Source organism: Alligator mississippiensis, chromosome 15 (genome assembly GCF_030867095.1).
Source record: "Alligator mississippiensis isolate rAllMis1 chromosome 15, rAllMis1, whole genome shotgun sequence".
Lineage (NCBI taxonomy): Eukaryota > Metazoa > Chordata > Crocodylia > Alligatoridae > Alligator > Alligator mississippiensis.
The window spans coordinates 10,450,475-10,471,350 of record NC_081838.1 but is presented as its reverse complement, the minus strand read 5'-3'; the positions used below and the strand labels follow the sequence as shown (position 1 = coordinate 10,471,350).

Sequence of the window (20,876 nt, the reverse complement as noted above, 5' to 3'; positions counted from 1 at the left end):
CCCAAGAAGGATCAGCTGAAAACCGGAGGTAAAGCAGGCATTTCTAAGAGTTAAAAAAGCTCTATCCACCTAGCCAGTGGTGTACATGCCAGACTTCACCAAACCATTTATATTATATATAGATGCCTCTAATATGGCACTGGGTGCAGTGTTGTTCCAGCCAGAGGTGATGGGGGAACATCCAGTGGCCAACCTTAGTTGGAAACGCACAGCTGGAATTGAGAAAGAAGTCCTAGCAATGAAGTGGGCAATAGAAAATTTCCATTACTGTCTGGCAGGCCATACATTTACAGTGGTGATGGATCATGCACCATTGAACAGTTAAATAAAGTTGGAAAAGCTGAGGTTAATGTGCTGGAGTCTAAGCTTCCAACATTTTTAATTATTCTATAGCACATCTGCCAGGGAGTGTACACCACAAAGCCAATTTTTTTCTCAGACAAGGGTGAAGAGGCAGACTCATCAACCTGGAGGAAAGGCAGATTGGCACCCAGAAGTGAGAGGTGTGTAACTGGGCCAGGCCCTGTTAGGATGGGTGTTGGGGTGCCTGAACAGCCCACACCCTGAGAGCACTTCCCCACACCCACCGCAGAGCTGGAAGGACTCACCAAAGGCTGAAGATCCAGGTCCTGGGACACAGTGAGCTTCCCAGCAAGGGAGCTATCACAGGTATGGCGAAATGAGGATGAGCCAGCCACCTAGACCAGCAGGGGGAAAATAAAAGAAGCTTAAAGCAGCCTCAGGGGCGGATGCATTGGCAGGGAGCAGGCTGCTGCGAGCCTGGGGCTACCAGGAGTTAAGCAGCTACTGGAGGGGCTGAGAGTGGGGCTTCTCTGTTCACTCGCTTGTTTGTATTTTGTTTGCTTTGCCGGCACATGCCTGCAGGCTCTTCAAGGCCTCTGGAAGATAAGAGGCAACCAGAAGGTGAAGCCTGGGAAAAGCCACAGGAAGACAGCCAAGAGCTAAGTGACAATTTATTTCTTTAACTTTGTTTGCTCATTTTGCATTTCTAACAAGCCCTGGGTGACCTCGGGGTATTATCTAAGGGCCCAGGGTCCTTAGCCAAAGCCAGCGGCAAAAGTGGAAGTGGCCAGCTGTCTTTATGGATATTGTTCTAGGTTTGGTGCACGGCGTAGTGGCTTTCATATGGTGGTGGATGTGGGGCAGTAGCTCCTATCCACGTGGCATCTAGGGGTGGTTGGTCTGGGTCAGTCCATATGCCCCAATCCCAATCATCCCAGGTTTCTTCTTTTAATTGTGTAAAGCCATCTTTTTCCATCTTTTTCTGCCCCCACAGTCCAGGTGTTACGTAAACACTTGGCGTGTGCAGTTGTATTTCAAGATTTACACTGGGGGGTGGCACTTTAGTTTGTTTAAAATTTTCAGCGGCTATTTCTAACTTTTTTGTTCACTTCTGGTAACTTATGTGTCTGCACAGCTTCCTGCACTGCCAGCAGGGCTGGAGATTTCCACTGCCTGTATTATTTCTTTGGACTCCTTTTTTCTCTCTCCTGCTCTGCTAACTTTGCAGACGGCTGCTTCAGCCGCCAGAGAGCCATCCCCTTTCCCTGCAGCATCCTACATTTCTTACTTTTACTATTTTTCAAACCTGCTGCTTCTGTCATCACTTTGTGAATGCCTGTCCAAGTTTCCCCATTCTCTTTTTCAAACAATTCATCAAACTCTGGAGGAATAATGAGGAGGGGAGAAGGGGATTCCTTAGCTCCTACTTCTCTGCCATCACAGGTTGTGACCCTACGAGAGGGCAGTTTGCCACTCACCGAATCAGCGGTCGGGGTCACCAGTGTAGTCTGGGGTTATCACTGTCGTCCTTGCTGTTGCCCTCATCAGGTGTTACTGCGTTGAAGTCTCAGGAACTGCAGTGCCAAAAAATCAGAGCCAAAGGATCCCAACACTCATCGTGTCTTAAAGAATGACCACAGGCTCGGTTCGGTGGCAAAGATTCGCTGGGTTTATTGTCTACAAGCACGGCCCTAACACCTTTTGGCCGAACAAGTGCATCAGACCAAGAGCTAAGACATCTGGACTTGTGTGTCAGCAAACCACCACGCAGGCTCCTCCAAGCTGCTACAACATTTCCCGGCTTTCCAATTCTCCTATTATGCACCGATGAAAACAAATGACGTGCTGTGTTCCCTCTGTATCTAGAGCGTCTTGTGCCGTCCTGTGCCGTGGGCTTGTTTGCACCGTCTGACCTGGGTGTTCCCGCTCCAGCCTTATTACCCTGGTACTGGATAATCCTACCTTGTACCATCATCTTCCCCTCCCATGTCTTGGCATGTGAGCCTGCCAAGTATTGTTTAAGTGACGTGTTCATGCATCGGTCAGGTTTGCTGGTGAGACCTGCTCTGGCCAATGCTTTGGCAAAGCCTTTGTGTGAGCAGCATACGTTGCTGAACGCTCCAGCGAGGCTACACCCAGGAAATGCTGTGCCTAAGCCTGTCTCCTCACCCAAGCTGCTCTAAGTAGTGGACTCCAGCTCTCCGGCCTTTCAGACCGAGGCCCTCAGTTCCCCCAAAGCTGCCTGCCAGAGAGGAACGGGTGCGGGGGCCCTGAGCCTGCTGTGAGCCACTGCTGCCTCGACACCCTGTTGCAACATCCCTGGGATGTTACAACCCTTCAGAGAAAAGGGGAAGAATAAAATAACCGAACCATGAGAGGGAGCGTGAATTCATGCCCAGTGCTCCCAGAGCGGGCACACTGGGCAGCTCCATGCTGGAGCACAGGCCCCATGGGGCCAGGCTGGGAGGGCACAGGAGGTCAAGGACATGCTCTCACCACCCACTATTTTTTAAAGACAACTTCTAGCCATGGGGTTTGGGGAAAATAGCTGAAAAATGTGAGTGCGTGCGACTGAAAGAGTGCCCCGAGTGCAATAGATGCAGCGACTGTGCTTGGGCCAGCAGGGAGCCTGGGCCTTCACCGGGAATCACTGCCCTGGGTGCGAGCAAGGCAGTGCAGCTGAACTCCTCGCCTTGCAGAAGAGCTGCAGAACGACGCTACCCGGCTCTGCAGGGAGCCTGAACGAAACACCCAGAGGGGAAGCACTCCACCCCCTCGGTGGGACGTTGGCACAAAGCCTCATAGCTCAGGAGCCCGGCCAGCTCCACCCTTGCACGGGCTCTGTCGAGAGGTGGAGGGAGCACAAAGAAAGCCCACTCACTTCCCCTCCGAGAGAGCCTCGTGCTGAGCTGACCCCAGCAGATCCCCACTGGCCTCCCTGCGCCCCTGGGGGTGTCTTTGGCAGCTGTTGCTGAGGGGTGGGAAAGGATGGGGTGACAGGCATGCGTGTGTCCCAGCCACCCCCAGTGGCTCAGATGTGGCTGGGGCAGCGCCTCTGCTGTGGCTGGGGAGAGCGGCCCCCGGTGCAAAGGCTCCAGCCCCACCATGCAGGGGCTCACCTGGAGGTCTCCATGGCTCTGGGACACTGGGGCAGGAGGATCAATGGCTCTAAGCCAGGGACTTAACCCCTAAACCAGAGCCCTGTACACAGTCAGTTTGGTCTCTTGCTGCTTCTCTGCAGCCCCTGGGCTCCGTCGTCCCCACAACTGACTGTCACGTCCTGGTGTGATGGGCTCACAGGGCATCTGTGATACTCCATATTGAGCTAGCTCATGTGCCCATGTGGCTGACAGTTTCAAGACCAGTTGACCGCTCCTTCCAGGGGCAGCCCAGCTGTTACTGTGGCCTCTGCAGCGCTGCCCAAAGGACCTGATGTCTCCCCTCTCCTCTGGGTCTCTGCATGGGTGCAGCCAGCTGGGGCTCCTTGGTACCTGCAAGAGGCACGGGACACATCGCTAGGCAGAGCAGGAGCAGGATGAGGCAGAGCTCACGAGCCACGTGGGCCCTGACTCTGGAAGCACGTGCCCAGGAGCATTATCAGGTGCAGGCCAGGCTTGGGAGCACAGGCCAGTGCTCCAGGGCAGAGCTGGTCTGCACGCACAGAGTACCTTGTGGCACAGTTTTACAGGAGAACACGTGGCTGCCACATGCAGGGACAGGGCTGGCAGTGGAGCTGCTGTGAGGATGCAGGAGGCCTGACTGTGACAGCGTCCCTGACAAGAAGACAGCCCTGTGCCGCAAACCCGCCGCTGGCCCAGGCTGCAGAACTCAGCACTCGCACGGGCACGTCCGTCCCTCTCTTCCTCTTGCTGAGACAGCTCTGCCCACCTGCTCCTGCAGTTCGCTCCACCCTGTACGCATGGCAGTGCACAAGGAAGTTCAAGATCGCTGTAAGCTGCAAGCACTGGATGCATATAGGTTCACGGCTGCTGAGGTCAGAACGGCCAGTCCCATCTCCAGCATAACAGCCCAGACCCTTGCACAGAGCTGTCACTTCTGTACACATGGAGCAGGCCTGTCAGAAAGGCAAGCAGGATTAACTGCACAGCAGGAAAATCCACCAGTCCCTATGGAGGTTTCTTCCAGCTGCTCATCTCCCTCACTCCCACCCCATTGTTAATTCCTCATTTGCACTTGCCTGGCATGAGCTCCCAACCAGGGACTCTGCCTGGTGCTTCCCTCCATGAGACCAGAGAGCCTGGTCAGGTGCAGACAAAGCCTAAACTGCAAAGCAGCAGCGCAGGCAGCCCCTGCTCCAGCAACCACACAGCCGCTTGACATCTCTGTTTTGTTTGGTGCCTGTGTCTTGGCCTGCACAGTCGCTAGCCCTCTATACCTGCCTAGAGGAGACCCTTCTGGGCATCAGGGGCCGAACTGCTGCCCTCCCAGCCCCATGGCCGAGCTGGGAGAGGAGCACCCTGCGCTCCCAGCCCTGCTCCAGGGGCATTTCTCTTTAGCCAACAAGTGCCTAACACACAGTGCAGAAACAGCCCACAGAGCAGCATGCAGGGCCCCCAGCCCAGGGGTGCAGGGCAAGCGTGGGGCATGGCTGCCTGTGGGGTGGGCACCCCCGAACCTCCTGCAGGGCTGACTCAGGAAGCCAGGTTCCCTCCAAAGCAAGGAGAAGCTGCTGCTATCAGAGAGGGCAGGAAACCCCCAGGTCCGAGGGGGGGTTGTGTTCCCAGTGGGAATTTGGGTGAGAGTGGCCAACCCCAAGGAGAGGTGATGAGTGCTTTTGGCTGGGGAGGGGACACAGGGGGTGATTTTATACCCATGCTCCAGGGAGGAAGGAAATGGGGGAAGTGTGAGGCTTTGCAGGGCCCACCAGAGCTGGAGCGAAGACACGCTCTCTAAGGGGATTTTTCCAATCATTCAATAAGCACAAAGAGGAGTTCAGCCCACAGTCCATCGTTTGCTCAAGCAGGCAGATTCAGCTGATACAGATCAGCTACAGTCTGTACATGCGGGGAATCAGCCTTGCTCCTTCTGTACAATGGCTCTTAGTTTATTGTAGCCCCCAGAATCTAGGACCCGACATGCTTCAGCTAAGGATTTCCTAGAGTGATTTTTTTTTTTTTTTTATTGAATCAACTACATACTTGGGATAAAGTTAGATAGCTTTTAACTGCAAGAAAGCTTGTATAACCTTATCCCAACTACACAGCTGGTCCAAAAATCGATTTCTCTCTAAGAAATCCTTGCCTCTCGCCTAACTTCTGGACCATCACAGCTACAACATCACTCTTACTCTACTGTGATTCAGACAGAAATAAAACCTGTAGTTTCTAGAAACTGATGACACTTAGAGGAGCTAGAGGCAATGCTGCTTTCCTTGGAGTGGTCTTTCCTCTCTGAAATAACCCTATCTGTGGTATGGCATGAGCAAGAATAAGCCCTGGGAGGCAGGAGCCCCTACTGTGTGCACCCAGCCTTGGACTATGCAGAGGGACCCGAGAAAACAGGGGGATCCTCAATAAACTCATGCGTCCGTCTCTGCCTCAGAGCTCAGGACTGCCCCACCATCGCCAACCACTCCTGGGGGTGAGTCCAGCTCCATGGGGCAGAGTTAAGGTTACATGGGCTGGGCTGGAACTTCCCTTCATTTTCTGGGAATGGTTTGGCCAGGGGTGTTTTCTGGCTTGTTGGGGGCAAAAATGAAAAGACAATAAAGTGGATCCCAGAGGGTCCAGGCTAGAGGGCCTTGCTCTTCTGCTCAGGGTCACTCTGCTTGAGTGCACCTTGTTCTGCAGCATGGGGGACGGTCCTTGTCCTACGGCCTTCTGAGCGTGAGTGACCCAACTCCTTCCCTGCTGTGGTAGTGGCAGGACACTGGCAGTGCCTTGGTCTCCCTGGCTATGATGTGTGCCAAGCTGCTGCTGTTCCTCCTTGTAACTGAGGGCAGGAAGGTAAAGGAGTGATCAGTCGTTGGATTCACAGCTGCCTGCCAATGCAAGGGACTGGACTCACTGGCCCAGGAGGCCCTTCCAGCCCCATGTTCCTTAGTTCCTAATGCTCTTTATGTCCTAAAATTGGACCGAGTTGTTCCCAAGCTTTGCAGCTTTCAGTGCTGCCATCACTGTTTGTGCCCTCTGCGCAGCACCTTGCATAACAGGGCTCTGAGACTTGGATGGCTCCCCCATGTCAAAGCCCTTGCTTTGGTCACAGGGATACCAGTGCCCTTTCTCCTGCCTCTTGTGCACCAGTCTCCAAGATCACCCAGAGCTCTGGGATTACAAGTTTGGGCAGATAGGTTGAAGATCTGGTTCCTAATCTGTATTTAAACCTGTCAATCAGTCTGCTTGACACTAGTAGAATATGCGTGGGCCAGTCCTTCTGAAAAGATAAGGCTGCCGATTCAAGGAATTCGTTACGGTTTCATATGTTGCAATGTAGATTCCCCGCGATAAATAGCTTGGTTTCAGCACCTATCATCTGCCCCTGATAATTTAACCCATAGCCTCACACTGCTGTTCCACCTGTTCTGGACCCCCTGGGTCCCACAATGCGGTGCCTAAAAATTATCCCACTCTGCTCAAGTCCCAGAAAGCCTTTAATGGTCAAGATGGATGCGTCTCTTCCTCCTCACCATTTCTGGTGACTCAGTCTTAAAGCTCAGATGAAAGCACATTACAAAAGAGATTCATTATTGGTTTTCCAGGGACTCTAGCAAGGTGGAATAGGATTGCCCATAAGTGCCTAAGTGGACACTAGTGCAAGTGGTCTTGGCTGCAACTAGTCTGATAGGCAGGACACCTCGATGCCCTTTTCACCCCGGGGGCAGAGGGCAGTCTGGGCCTTGCAGTGGGGTCCAGAGACATCTCCCTCCCTGGTTCCCCATGACTTCATGTTTCATGGTATGGTGAGAGCGTTGTCACTGGGTGAACCGTAGTTTTGTAATGGTTTTGTTACAAGGGTGGCTGACTGGGCCTGAGGAGAAAGAGAGAGGCCTTAAGAGGGCTGGGTAGTGCAGAAAGAGTCCCGGGGAGGACAGAGAGAAAGGAATAGTCCGAGGGGATCAAAGTGCACTAGGGATCACAGGAAAGCCAGCGACTAAGAAGAGCCAGGTCTCAAAACCAGAGGCTGTCCCAGCAGGATCAGAGAATCATCAAGTGAGGGCTGGAAGGGACCCAGGAGGTCACATCTAGTCCAACCCCCTGCTCAGAGCAGGACCAGCCCCAACTACATCGTCCCGGCCAAGGTTTGTCAAGCCAGGTCTTAAAAGCCTCCAAAGATGGAGATTTCACTGCCTCTGGGTAACCTGTTCCAGTGCTTCACCACCCTCCGAGTGAGAAAATTCTTCTTAATATCTACCTTTAACTTCCCTGACTGCAACTTCAGACTACTGCTCCTTGTTCTGTCATTTGCCCCCACTGAGACCAGTCCAGCTTCATCTTCTTTCAAACCCACCTTCAGGAAGCCAAAGGCTGCTGTTCAATCCCCTCTCAGTCTTCTCTTCTCTTGACTAAATAAGCCCACTTCCCTCAGTCTCTCCTCATAAGTCTTGTGCCCCAGCACCCAAGCCATTTTTCTTTTCCACCACTGGGCTCTCTGCAATTTGTCCACATCCTTCCTGTAGTGGGGGCCCAAAACTGGACAGTGCTGAATAGGTGGGGAGGTGGGGGCGAGGGAAAAAAAAATCACTTCCCTGGATCTACTGGCAACTCACCTATCAGTGCAGCCCAGTACTTCATTATTAGCCTTCTTGGCAACAAGGGCACACTGTTGGCTCATATTCACCCGTAAGCCCCAGGTCCTTTTCTGCAGAGCTGCTGCCCAGCCAGTCAGCCCCCAGCCTGCACCGGTGCATGGGATTGCTCCATCCTAAGTGCAGGACTTTGCACTTGTCCTTGTTGAACCTCAGGAGATGTCTTTTGGCCCAGTCCTCTAATTTGTTGAAGTCACTCTGAATCCTGGCCCTACCCTCCAGTGTTTTTACTACTCCCCCCAGCTTGGTATCATCTGCAGACTTCCTGAGGGTGCGATCTGTGCCATCTTCCAGGTCATTAAATGAAGATCTTGAACAGAGCCAGCCCCAGGATCGACCCCTGTGGCACTGCACTTGATCCCAGCTGCCAACTAGACATCAAGCCATTGATTACTACTCTCAGAGCCCGATGCTCCAGCCAGTTCTCTCTCCACCTTACAGTCCATTCATTCAGCCCATGTTTCCTTAGCTTGCCTGCGAGAACGCCGTGGGAGACAGTATCAAATTCTTGCTTAAAAAAACCCCCCAAAACCCCAAGGTACTCCATATCCACCAGTCTCCCCACATTCAAAGAGCCAGTCATCTCAAAGAAGGCAATCAGGTTGGTCAGGCATGACTTGCCCCTGGTGAATCCATGCCGACTGTTCCTAATCACCTTCTTCTCCTCCAAGTGCTTAGAAATGGATTTCTTGAGGACCTGCTCCATGATTTTTCCAGGGACTGAGGTAAAGCCGACTGATCTCTAATTCCCTGGATCCACCTTCTTCCCTTTCTTAAATACGGGCATGATGTTTGCCCTTTTCCAATCATCCAGGACCTCCCCTGATCGCCATGAGTTTTCCAAGATAAGGGCCATTGGCTCTACAATCACATCAGCCAACTCCCTCAGCACCCTTGGGTACATCCCAAGCCAGCCCCATGGACTTGTACTGTCCAGCTTTTATAAGTATTCCCTAACCTCTTCTTTCACCACTGAGGGCTGCTCACCTCCTCCCCAAACTGTGCTGCCCAGGGCAGTAGTCTGGGAGCTGACCTTGCCTGTGAAGACTGAGGCAAAAGGCATCGAGCACTTCAGCATTTTCTGCATCCTCTGCCACAAGGTTGCCTCCCCGATCCAGTAAGGGCCCCACACTTTCCCTGGTCCTCCTCTTGCTACTGAGATAGTTGTAGAAACCCTTCTTGTTACCCTCCCCATCCCTTGCTAGCTGCAACTCCAATTGTGCTTTGGCCTTCCTGACTTCATGCCTGCATGCCCAAGCAATGCTCTTATATTCTTCCCCAGTTATTTGTCCAACTTCTTATAAGCTTCTTTTTTGTGATGTAGTTGACTGAAGAGTTCCCTGCTAAGCAAGCTGGTCTTCTGCCATACTTACTAGTCTTCCTGCACATCGGGATGGTTTGTTCCTGCACTCTCAGGTCAGGCTTCTTTAAAGTACAGCCAGCTCTCCGGACTCCTCTCCCTCAGTCTGGCTTCCCAGAGAAGCCCACCCGTGAGCTCCCTGAGTGAGTCGAAGTCTGCTTTTCCGAAGTGCAAAGTCCTTACTCTGCTGCTCTCCATCCTTCTTTCCTTTCCTCAGGATCCTGAACTCACACATTTCATGGTCACTGCTGCCCAAGTTGTCATCCACTCCTACATTCCCACCAATTCTTCCCTGTTTGTGAGCAGCAGGTCAAGAAAAGCATGGCCCCTAGTTGGCCGCTCCAGCATTTGCACCAGAAAGTTGTCCCCAATACTCTCCAAAACCTACCTGGATTGCCTGCACACTGCTGTATTGCCCTCCCAGCAGATGTCAGGGTGATTGAAGTCCCCCATAAGAACCAGGGCCTATGATCGGGAGTCTTCTGCTAGCTGTTTGAAGAAAGCCTCATCCACAACTTCCTCCTTGTCTAGTGGTCTATACAAGTTATATACCAGAGGCCTTACTAGAAGGAACAAGCAGGATTTATGTGATGCAAGAACAGCTCCAAGTTGTGGTTGTGTTACCAAGTAAAACTGAACTGAAACATCCAAAGGCTGTCACGAGATCATTCAGTTTAAAAATAACTGATGCCAAATGAGTGCTGTGGTAGTGCAGAATCCAATTAGCAAATCTGTAAGGGGTGGGGGGCAGGACTGTATAGGGGGCTGACAGGTCTATAGGGGACTGGACTCATGGAGACTGTCTCCCATGCAGCACACATGCCAGAAAACTGCAGACCTTTTCTCAGTGCTCTGCTTAATACTCCCAGACACAGGGAGATGGTCTCCCTTAACAGCTCTGCCTACAAGGGGTTAGACCTTAATGCATCTGCAGCAAACTGAAAGCTGAGCTTAATGAGCGGCTCAGCAAACTGGAGGGGAGGCAGATGTACCTACCTTGGAAACAGAGTTCTGGTCACGGGACTGGGCAGCGTTCTGTCCAAAACTAGTTCCTCTTGAAATTGTTCAGTGGGGCTTTTGGGAAGTTACCCAGGCTTGAAACCTCAGGCCTCTGCAATGCCAACTGGCAACACGGGTGACTCCACAGACAACTGAAAAGGCAACACTTCCTACTTGTAAAACAAAACCCTGCTGCTGTTGCTGCTCAAAAATCCTGGTACAAAGCTCTGTTTCATTCACGTTCATCCTTTGCGAAGGCTCACGGCCCAGAGAGCGTATAACAAGACACGGTAGGCAGAACTCAGGAAAAAACACACTGGTCGGGGACTTGGCAGATCCGCTTCAGACTGTGTCACAGACTTCTTCTGTGTTCCCAGGCAAGTCACTTGAGGCCAGACCCTACAAAACCGCTATGCATGAACTCCGATTGCAGTGGGAACTACAGCTCTAACGACATTTGAGGATCTGAGCCCAGGGGCAGAGTACATTAGAAAGTTTTGTCCAGCTGACCATGTTGGTTTGTGGGGCAATGTGTCTTATAACAGAGCTTCAAGCTACCTCATGTCCTGGACAAGCCACAAAACAGAGCTTATCACGTAGCTACCAAATGCCAGAACAGCCACAGATGGACAAAAAAAAAAAGCTGCCCCTGATCCCAGTAAATTGTTAATGGTGCTCCATATAAGCCCACAGCAGTGTCATACTGGGGCAGCATCCTCCCAGTTCTGGCAGCCAGTATTACAGGCAGCTTTACCACAGTGACCCTGGCAAAATCCTTCTTGCAAAAGGAGATTTTTGGCCAGCACAACGGCATCTACATTCAGAGGGTTTTGTCAGTGCAGCAACAAGAGCAAAGGCTTTCTAGTGCAGACGAGGCCTTGGTCTTTCCATGACTCCATTCCCATCTGTCAAAAAGGGAGAACACCTCTCCCATCCACATGACTTGGGTAAGCCTTTTGCTTCAGGAGCCGTCTCCCTGTACCCATCTCCAACACGGTGCTGAACTTAAGGAAGCTGCCAAGTTTAAATGCAATGCGTGTGATAAGCAGGATGGGAGGACAAAGTAACAAGAGTGCAATGCAAGACTCATTGCTCACTCCAGGTAGATCCCCAGCTGCCTTGCAGCCAGGACTGACAGGCACTGCTCTGTCAGCCTCACAGCAGAAGTTAGTCAGAAAGGAGGGAGAGGAAGGACCTGCAACTATCCCATGATTGGCAGCAGCAGCAGGATGCAGAGCAGAAGTTCAAAAGCCCCCCAGTAAAGAGTGCTGAAACGTGCAGGGCTTTCCTGCTTGCAGCATTTTGCATCACAGACTGTAAGTGTCTAACACTTAAACAAACCCAGGTGGTCGGACAGCTCACGGGTGGATCCAGAGGTGAACACTTCCATATCTTTGCCCTTGCTGCCAAACTAGGGGGCAGGGGGAAGGCGTGAGCAGCAGCAGTGCTCACCCTGGGTTTCAGAGCCATGCAAAAGTCATGCTTCTGCAGGACCCACCTGATGAGCTGGTGGGCTGAGAGGGCTGTGCAGCACCTGCACGATGACAAAGTGAGGTGCAAGCAACCTAGATCCACCCCAGGACAGGTCTGGCAGTCTGAAGGAGCCAGCTGAACTGCTCACAGTAACCTTCTCTGGGGCTGGCTTGAAAGAAGCACTCCTGGGAAAGTAACCAACTCGCATTCAGTAGTGCATTGGCCAGCGTCCCGGTGCTGTCAATAGCCGGCAGGAACTCTGGAAAAGTTCCTGTTCACTTTTTCATCCTGGATGCACAGAACGCCAATCTACTTGAGTGTGGATTTCACAGACTGTTGCTGATTGTATATGGGAGTCCATCCTCTACTCTTTTCAACTCACCAATCTTGCACTCCCTCAGTTGTCCAAGAGCTCTTGGAGATATAGTCATCAAGTTCAGGGCAATGACTGGGACTCCACTTGGAAATCAAGTCACAGGACACAAGGACAAGGCCCATGAACACTGCAGCCCTAAAACAATAGCTATGGGGAGATTAATTCTGTTTTGCACCCCTGGAACACTTTCCTTGGCAAAGCTCAGAGCACCAAACCCATGCTATACCCAAGATATATAGATGAATTCTTCATTATTTGGACTGAAAAGCTGCAGTTTCTGATCGACTTGCATCACAAATTCAATAATCATCATCCCTCCATCAGACTGTCTCTTGAATACTCCAACACCAACATTTCCTTTTTAGACACTACGATCAATATCCAGAATGGTAAAATACAAACCACCATACACAAGAAACCAATGGACCAACATATATACATACACAGAACCAGCAATCACCCTAAATACACAAAGGAAGCTGTGATATACAGCCAAGCTCTCCGATACCACCGAATTTGCACTGAGGAGAATACCCGGGACCGTCACCTTGCACACCTCAAGAGGGTTTTCACTCAACAAGGACACTCCTCCAGAGATAGATTGCACTTTTGAAAGAGCCACCCGGATACCACGTAAAGAATTGCTGCAATACAAAAAAAGAAAATCTCCACAAATCGTGCATTATTAGTTATGACATACCATCCTTCCCCAGAACCTATACAGAAAATTCTCAAAAAATTGCAACCCATACTAGAAGACCCAAATCTTGAAAGAGATCTTTCCAGAACCACCCATCCTAGCCTTTGAACAAGCACCAAACCTTGCCAACCTCATCACAAGAAGCAAACTTCCTCTGGCCCAAAGCACACTGAATGGATCCAGACCATGCCAGGACAAGAAATATTAAAGCCTGCCAACACATCTCCACCACCCCCACGATAGCTACACCCCATGACAAAACCATCACCATTCCTGGATCTTACACCTGCACTTCCAGAAATGTAATGAAGCTCATCCAGTGCACCAAATGCCCCGATGGAAAATATGTAGGAGAAACCAAACAATAACCGTGTACCAGAATGAATGCACACCAAAAAAATAGATCAAAGACAAAAATACCCAATGAGCTGTGTGGGGGTGCACACTTCTCACAAGATGACCACGCTCTCCAATCTCTCAGTTCTAATCGTCAAAGGGAATTTACAGAACACCTTTCATAGACGAGCCTACGAACTTCACTTCATAACTCTACTGGATACAAAAAATCATGGACTAAATATAGACATTGGATTTATGGCACCTGGCTGCCACGTGATAATGCCAGGTAACTTGTCTGTATTTTTCCAGCTACAATCTATCACTGGTTGAATATTCCCCCCTTCCCCTGCCCCACCTACCTGTCTCTCACCTATTGTCTCCCATAGCTTCTGATGCTTACTGCCATGCATTTGCATTTTCACAGACCTGCATTTTGCATATTGGCTTCTATTCTATACACATTACACCAGCAGATTCTCCCCATGCCTGAAGATGGGTGTTTGTGCCCAAAAGCTTGCAAAGAACAAATTTTCCCAACTATTTAGTTGGTCTAATAAAAGATACTGCATTTACCCATAAAAACCTTGTCTGCCTACAAACATGAATAAAGAAGCCACATAAAACCCTGTGATGTCATCCTGCCCACTTAATTAGTAACAGCAGCCTACCCATTTAAAATCTTCATTGAGAAGGATCTCAAAGCTCTACAGAAAGCCTGAGATTCAGCAGATGACTAACAAACAGCAATATTACACAGATGTTGCGGGGGGTGAGTGGGGAAGAACACATCCACTGGATGATGGAAGGAGTTTCAGGTAACCCGGAAGCAAAACTAGGGCTGTAGAGAGATCCTCCCCTCTTCCATGCAGTGCGAGCGGGACCCAATAACCCCAAGTAGTCATAACTTTAATACTGCAACTCCTCTAGAGATTCAGGGTTGAATTCTCCACTGGGTTTACACCAGTGCAACTATGGACCCTGCTGGAATTTCACATACAAAACCCAATAGAGCACAAGACAGGATTACACTTGGTTTGCAAGTGGGTTTTTTTGACAAGACTCGGTATTTCACTGAGTGCAATCCCCCCCCGGTTGAATCAGTGCAATCTCTAGCATGGACAACAGCTGTATTGATAGAAAGGTGCCTAATAATACGCCTTGAAAGCTCTACCAGCAGAAGAGATCTTTGCCACGTGCCAAATGCAGTCACAACTCAGGTGCTGCATCGACTGGATAGATGGTACCATTTGCAAATAAGTAGAGTTAAAGTAGGGTTGGAGTGAGGTTGTAGCCATGATGGTCCAGGAAATGGCAAGGGCCAAGGCTTTTAATGTGATATCCTGCGACATTGAACCAGCTGTAGAGCTGGGAGAGCTGTTGGACAACTTTGTGGACTGAGAAAGGGGACCTCATGCCCGTACCTTGCCCAACAGCTCTCCAAACTATATCACCAATCCTTAAAAAATAAATCACCAAAAAGTCTTGCCTCTCTCTAGTTCAAGTGGCATATATCCAACTGTGCGCACCAGCCCTGGGGACTGACATGTCCAGCAACACAGCACCTTCATCCTTCTGCCACTTTGAAGGTACCATATAGACAAACTGAATCAGAGACAGCAAAGATGCCCCTCTCCCCTGCCTTCTCCCAACTACAGACTGACACAGCTAACTGCTCCATCCACCAGTTTCCTAGACGTTCCCTCTCCTGCCATTCTGGCAACAAGAGACAGTGGATGGACACAGCAGTGGACGAGTGGGCCACTTTCTCATTTGCACTTGTTGCTGCTGCTGCTAAAGGCATAATCTAGACTAGTGCTTGGTAACTAGGGTGCTGCTCAATAGCAGTGCTGCTAGCTATGCAAACCCCTCACACAATTCACAAGATACACCTGGAGATTTCAAACAGAAATCCAGTGACTTTTCTCCAAAAGCTGCACAGGAGGTGGATGGAAGATTTAGGAACAGAACCCAGGAGTCCTCGCTGCAGCTTCTCTGCCTTAAACCACTAAAGGGACTAAGGTGGCAGGATCTCTGGGTTTCCACTATACAGGGTCTTCATAAAGTCCTTGTGCACTTTTAAAAACTTTAATAAAACCTAGGTTGTAGGTATGATAGAAACAATCTGTAAAGGACATTTAAAAGAAAGTTTATTAAAGGTTTAGGACAACTAGAGTATACCATGCTAGACTTTAACATAACCACCATCCATCATGATACAGTGCTCAATCCAATCTTCCAACTCCTTGAAAACATTTCCCAGTTGCTCCTGAGTTACTGCACTAACTGCATTGGTGATCCTAGCCCTACGTTCCACCAAACAACATGGTTTTGACAAGTAAACTACGCTTTTAACATGTCCCCATAAAAAGAAGTCCAATGGCGACAGGTCAGGTGAACAAGATGGCCAAGCAATTGGTCCACCTCTGCCTATCCACTTTTCTTGGAAAACATCATTTAGGAACTGTTGTACATTCAGAGCATAGTGGCACGGAGCTCCATCTTATTTAAGAATAAATTCATTATTACTTGTGAAGTCTAGCATTGTATACTCTAGTTGTCCTAAAAGTTTTAATAAATTTGCTCTAAATGCCATTCACAGATTGTTTCCATCATACCTACAACGCAAGTTATTAAAGTTTAAAAGTGCACAAGGACTTCATGGAGACCCTGTATACACAGGGAAGGCCAAGGGCTCACTCACCCATTCTTAGTTTAACGTTCAGGCCAGTTAAATTCTTTAGATCAGACCCAGTGGGACCTTACCATGCAGAAACAGTTTCCACAGCATCAGGAGGAAGATCTCACCATTTTCCAGTATCTCCTTGTACATCTCATCAAGCATCTTTGCCTCCTTTCCACCTACCCCAAGGAGGTGCAGCTGATCTCTCCTCTCTTCCCAAACTTCTCCTGAGTTAGAAAATTTCCTCCCCTCTGAAGAAAATTTGGCTTCTGAGAAGTTGGCTTCTGCAGACAGCCCTGCAGAAAGAAACAGCTGCCACCATTGCTAGACAGGCAGAGAAGTGGGACCTGGCAGGGGCACGATGGTTGGGACTGTCTCCAGGATCCCATTGTTGCTAAAGGACATGTCATAAAGGGAGCCCCATCCCTCTTGCTGGTGCTGCCCCAGCCTGGAGCAGGCAGTTGTTACAACGGCAGCATCAAGCAAGCTCTCTCCTTAGGGATGGATTTTAATATATCGTTCAGCATCTTGGAAATGTAGGTCTATCCATATTTCCTTTCTCGCTATGATCAAGTGAGTGCCCGTAGCCTCCAGTTAATGCAGTTTTAAACACTGGGAATAGATATATAATCTGCCTTTCGCTTCTTGTGGTTCTTCACATTTTCCTATCGCAAATGGTGAAAACAGGCCTGAAAGCTGTGCTGCAGCTGTACAGTCCTACATTCCTGGGTTTATAGGGACAAACCCTAAAAGAAATGAGTTAAGAAAGGTTGCAGAAAAATATGTCTACTGCTTTTCAGTTTGTTAAAGCCTTGAGTTTTGCAGAACATCATGGGGATTCCTCCCAGCTGAATTACCCCTTTGTATACACTCCTGTAGCTGAAGTCTAGTTCAGCCAAGGCCATGATACTCCCTAAGGTCTTCAGCCAAAAATGAAAAGCACTTAATAAAGCAATGATTTCCTTGGGTTCCTCTTAGGAACACCAGAGCTATTGAAAAAAAGTCTTGGCCTGGACTTGCAGGAGCAACTAGTGATTTTAGGGCTCCATTTCTTCATGCCAACCTGGGGTACTGAGGAGGAGTCTGGTTTGCCAGGAGATACTGAGCCTCTGTCTTCTAACTTGAGCTCTGCTAAGGCATTTGGAAATTGGGACACCTAAAGGCGACCGAAGTCACTCATCATCTGAGAAAGCTTGGATTTAAATTTGTACATGGTCACACAGCAAGTCAGTAGCAGCGCCAGGGACAGTTTGGAGTTCCCCCTCCATAAAGGCTCCAAAGGATGAAATTGTAGGAGAAATTGGGGAAAATTCTTTCAATCTTAAACTTTTCCATTGGAGCATTTGGATCCTGTAACAAGGGATCTCTTCCCCCTATTACTTGGAGCAATTGGGGCTTGCAAGGAAACCAGCTGCAAAGAGCCATGCTACCTGCACCTGCTGCCAGTAGAACAGTAGGGGATTCGCAGCACCTGGGCCCTATTAACAGCAAGGCAAGTCAGGTGACCAGAAGGGAAAGAAGCAAGGGCCATATAAACCTCATCCTGGGGCCATATAAGCCTGATCCTAGGGATCAAGGCTTAAGCCCTCACAGCAGAAGGAGTTTTGTAGGTTGTGGCATATGAAAAGATCATAGCAAATGAGGGTGGGAAGGGAGCTCAGGAGGTCACATCTAGTCCAACCCCCTGCTCAAAACAGGACCGGCTCCAACTAGATCCTCCCAGCCAAGGCTTTGTCTAGTCAGGTCTTAAAAATCTCCAAGGAGGGAGAAGTGGTATGTTTTGCTTCCATTGGTGTTTGGGGTTCATGTTACACCAGAGGACAGGATTGTGGTGGTTGGGAAGAACTGGAGGCCACATGACAAGGTGCCTAGGGCACTCTGGGTTTTAAGCCCTGCAAAGGGCAGATGGGTAGAAGCAAGGGCCTGGAGGGGTAGGTGCCCCAAAAAACAGCTGGTCTGGGACTGGCAGAAGGAGGAGAGCTAGAGGGGCTGGTGCTCCAAAGGCAGGCACAGGAGGAGCTGAGGCTGAGGGGCTGACACCTGAACCAAGTCCCCAGAAATAGAGGGGGGCAGAGAAGTGGGGGGTGCCTTGGAGACGATCTGCACTGTGAGGAGCTAAGGCCCCTACAGAGCTCTACCAGGGTCCTGGACTCGGTGGGCAGCTAGGGCCAAAAGCCTTAGTGAGGGGAACCAAAACCTGGAAGGTCCAGGAGGTCAAGACAAGAGTGAAAGAGGCCTATTCCTATTAGGATGTGAGGATGAACTAGATCATAGTATCATAGTGGCAGATGGCTGCTAAGTGATGACAAGCAGCACACAGCAAGGCACTAAAAGCCAGACTCCAGGTACTTGAAGACAGGCTCCCAAACCTATGAATCACATTGCCTGGATGTGACAGGTGAGAGAGGAGGCCAGCGAGGGGAAACCAGAGTAGGAGAACAGGCATAGGGTGGCCGTTAAGAGCCACTTTGGTTGTCCCTGGAGGTGGAACCCATTGTAGATCCATTAGAGGATCTGTACCCGAATACAGAAGTAAGTTTCCTGCCAGTGTGTTACAGATGTAGGGGAAGGAAAGGCAATTTCCCAAGCTACAAACACTTTCCCCACCATAGTGCACACTTCTCTGCCCGTTCAAAAGAGTGCCCTCCCATAAGAGCCACTTCATCCTTGTTCCCCACCTCTTCAAAAACCTGCATCTCCCTGCCTCATGAGTGGTTTAAAAAACAGCAGTTTTTATAAAGCTTTGATTCTTACTACAAGTCAGACTAGGACTGCTTAAGGATTGGACTAGAACTCTTCCTTCAGGTTGACAAAATCATCCTCTTCCCCTGTGCACCCGCCTGGTTTGGTATAGGTGCTCTCTAGCAGCCTTAGAGCGCATGCCCAGTTCAGGCCTCAGGGCATATCCCCGAGACTTGGGTGTTGGGCTGTGTTCAATCCCAAGGGAGGCCCCGACACTCACCTGCCATGACTTGATCTTCCTTTCAATAGTGGGACTCTCCCTTGCAGCAACTCGTGGACCAGGCGCTGCCCCTTGCGGGTGTTCTTGGGGCACCACCTCCCCTACACCCCAGCCATATGCCAGCCTTCAGGAAGACCAGGTGATGGATCGCCAGCTTGTCTCTTTGATGTTAGCTCCTGCTTTTGCCCCCTTTTGCCCGACCCTCAGTGTTTTTCTTTGCCCCAGATGTCTACGGGTGTGGGACCGGTCTTGTCCCAATGTCTGCTTGAGCCTTATCTTTGGGACATCACGTTAGATGGGGCTGCCTCCACACCTCTTCTTGACTCTGTGGGTCAATTGGGGATGCCTTCCCTGGTTCAGCTCTGGTGCCCTTCAGGGTACTAACAGAAAACAGAAAAACAAAGAAAAGAAAAGGAACAGCAGGAGTTCGGGCTTCAGCCTGCTCCACTCACAGCTCCAGCATCTGTGGTCATTGGGATCCCTCAATGCCGTCCTCCTTGGCCCAGCTGCCCTGCCAAGCTGGGCATTTATCCTTCAGGGGAGCTGGGACCCCTCTGGTGAGTCCCCATCCAGTCCCCTGCTGCTTCTGCAACCCAGTAGCCCGGGAAGCAGCTTTGTCTCCTGTCCCAAGCTTAGCTGTTACCCCTGCTGTTTCCCCACCACCGGCTTTTAAATCCTTTGGGCAGTGGTTTTTGATGACGTCGTCATCTGCTGGCGCTGCTCCCAGCTGCAAATAACAGCGGCTGATGAACCGTGTCAGCGGCTTTTCTTGGTGTGGTGCAGCTTTTCCTGTTGAAGGTAAGTAAGCCCCATTCTTAGGGCTTTTGTTTTTGTTCTTCTGGGAGCTCACCCCAGCCTCGGGTCCCATCATAAGAGGGGGTTCTGGGACCTCCATCTGTGTCCCCCTGGGACACCCTGGAAAGCCGACTGCTTTTAGCCTACAGAAGCAAGGCAGCATACATGGGAAAGCTGGACATACAAAACAAGTAATGGCACTGCTTTCAGGGCTTTTGTGGCCTCTGTAGGCTGCTATGGGCAGAGTCTGGGCAGATCACAGCAGGATACGTTTGGTCAAGCTAGTTGAGCTGACCGGTTTTACTTTTGCTGCTGGCTTTGGCCAAGGACTCACTGTTCAGGGCCCTTGCCTCTGCTGCAGTCAGGCTAGTGGATAATACCCAGAGGCCACCCCAGGCTTGTTAGCGATGCAAACACAAAAAGCAAGTTAAATAAGTTAGCACTTAACTGTCTTCCAGCGGTTCTTCCAGCCTTCCCCACTTGGCTGCCTCTCATCTTTCAGAGGCTTTGCAGAGCCTGCAGGCTTGTGCAACAAAGCAAATGATCAAGCAAGCAAGCAAACAGAGAAGAGCCCTGCTCTGAACATACCTGGTAGCTGCTTAACTCCAGGCAGCCTAAAAGCAGCAGAGGAGAAAGGAGAGAAGCAGCTGGGATGTCATGGTGGATGTTGGCTACAAGCCCCCAAACCAGGAGGAAGAGATGGACAGGGCCTTTAAACAATTCATGGAAACTTCCAAATCACAGGACCTGGCTCTAGTGGGGATCTCTAATTACTTGGGCATCTGCTGGGAGGGAAACACATCAGGGCACCAGCAGCCCAGCAGATTCTGGGTAGAGAGGCCAACTGGGGGGAAGCTCTTCTTGACTTACTGCTCCCAAACTGGGAGGAATGGGTTGAGAATGTGAAGCTGGAAGGTAACGTGGGTGACAGCGACCACAAAATGATAAGCATTCAAGATCCCGAGGGGAGGGAGGAAGGGGAGCAGCAGAATAAAGACACTTGTCTTCAGAAAAGTTCTGCAACAAAGTCAGGGAACTGGTGGGCAGGATCCCCTGGGAGGCAAGTCAAGGCATCCATAGGCCAAGCTAAGTGACATTGTTAAAATGCAAAATCAAAGCTGACC

General features: G+C 50.3%; 1 long non-coding RNA gene across 2 annotated transcripts; it reads right to left on the bottom strand.

Annotated features, from left to right (window-relative positions):
• Positions 1-618: 618 nt before the first annotated feature.
• LOC132245667 (uncharacterized) lies at positions 619-20,179 on the bottom strand. Of its 2 annotated transcripts, none has more exons than XR_009457367.1 (3): positions 18,958-20,179; positions 1,782-4,378; positions 619-698 (listed from the first exon to the last, which is right to left on the bottom strand). It is a non-coding gene; the product is annotated as an uncharacterized LOC132245667 (long non-coding RNA). The 2 variants fall into 2 exon arrangements; XR_009457368.1 differs by lacking the exon at positions 18,958-20,179 and adding an exon at positions 9,817-9,952.
• Between the last annotated feature and the right edge of the window lie 697 nt (positions 20,180-20,876).